Below are 1984 nucleotides of genomic sequence, written 5' to 3' on the forward strand. Positions count from 1 at the left end.
GTCTGGTGAAAATTACTTTGGATACAAGGGTCAGACTTTTTAAAATTAAGTTTTCATGTTAATCTGAAGAAGTTAATGTTGTATAAAATAAATTTTTGATAAGTACTTCTCACTGTAGGTATAGAAAGTATTTCTAATAAGTATTTGATGTGGACACCATAACAGCAGAGGTGGTTGTAGGTATTTATGAACATTTCACATGCACTCATATGAATAAGTTGAGAACTCTATTTACAAGTGTTACTTAACATAATTACATTTTAAACATTTTGTACTTACATAATAGATGCTCAAGGACATATTTAGGGCGTCCTTGAGTAAGAAATAAACGTATCCTTGCATGAAGGCTTCTTTAGGTAAGAAGGGGGATTTAAAGGTTAATTCTCTGTCATCTTGCAAGCTTGGCTGAGAGTCAAATCCAATCTGCAGCAAGCTGCTTAAATGTGTGCAACTTGCCCAAAGGGGCTTTTGTCAACTGCGTTGCTATATTTGTTGCTTCAAGTATTGTATATTAAATATATATTCTGAATAACTAGCTTCTCTTTGGGTCATTAACATACAGTTATAAAAAGTTACACTATACATATTAAATACATAATTTAATACAGTTTAAATAAAATTACATTATCAGACAACCTTGAAATGGTTTTCTTTAGCAGCGGCATTTAATACAGAAACTAAGGTTATACCCAGTTTTAGCTGTTTGCATTAAATATTTGGTTCATTTACAAGTCAGAATGTTGTAAGTGTTTGGAGTTTTTTTCTGGATTCCTTTAATTTCAAGTGATAAATGTACACAGTATCTCTGTTCAAAGACATTCTTAGAAAGGTTTATAAAGCCTGAATGACCAAATCACTCATTCTTCCTTCTACATGGATATGGAAGGTCCTTCAGAGAAAAAAAAAACATGGATCTGCTTTGCTCAAAGGAGATGGGAAAGTGGCAGGATTGAGTCTGACCTGAATTTCTCTATTGCAGGAGTTGCATTTGACATCCATCTCCTTAGATTTGAAACTGGTTCCAGTGAATACTCAGGTCTGTGTCTAACATAGTGGCCATTTGCCTTCCTCCATCCACACGAGGAGCTGGCTTCCCAAGTGGAAGGTATGGAGTGGACTTGTTCCAAAGACTGGGGGGGAAGATCAGTGTTCACGAAGAGCTCATTTGTGTGCAGTCTGTCTACTTGGTTGTAGAAGCACAGGTAATGGGAATTTTGATGTGCTTTACTTCTACTTTGCTCTCCCTCAGAAGATTAAATTGATGCCAATTAATTGGTTTTCAAATGCTTTAATTTAGTGCATTTTGAAAGAGATGCACTGGGAGCATGTGAGCCTTTTAAAATGCCCTTGAAGGCAGATGCTGCTGTGGATATGCTGGTGTATCTTAGTAAACTTCTACTTGTGTGTAAAGTATGATGTTTGTGGTTTGCTATCTTAGAATTTTACAATAAAAGCTGGTCAGTTTAGGAACTGTGGGGGAGCCATTTGCATATGATCAGAAGGCTACAATGGCTATAATTTACAGATTTATCATTGGTAATTTCGGAAAAAATACAGTGTACCATGGGCCTGCTTTCTATAGATAAGAGTAAGGGAGTTGTACATTCCTAAAGTGAAAGAAATGTTTTACTCTAGGATTTATATAGTATTGAGAATGAAGGAAAATGACAGAATTACAGATTAAGGAAATACACATAATATAAAAATCTAAATATACAAGTTACAAATATTGCAATTTTTGGTTTAAATTTTACATCGTAGATTTCATTCAGTAATTTCATATAGCATCTGTCAAAACTATATTTTTTCTGGACTGTGTAGAAATTACATATTTTAATAAAAGTTCTGTATATAAATTGTGACATGAAAAAAATACCTAGAGCACACAGGTAACTCATTTTGCACCATTATTTTTTCCAGTTTTTAATTGTAACCATTTTTTAATCCATTAAAAATTATTTCCAACAAATGGCAAGTGTTTAAG

This window comes from Passer montanus, unplaced genomic scaffold, assembly GCF_014805655.1.
Source record: "Passer montanus isolate IOZ18808 unplaced genomic scaffold, ASM1480565v1 scaffold21, whole genome shotgun sequence".
Classification (NCBI taxonomy): domain Eukaryota; kingdom Metazoa; phylum Chordata; class Aves; order Passeriformes; family Passeridae; genus Passer; species Passer montanus.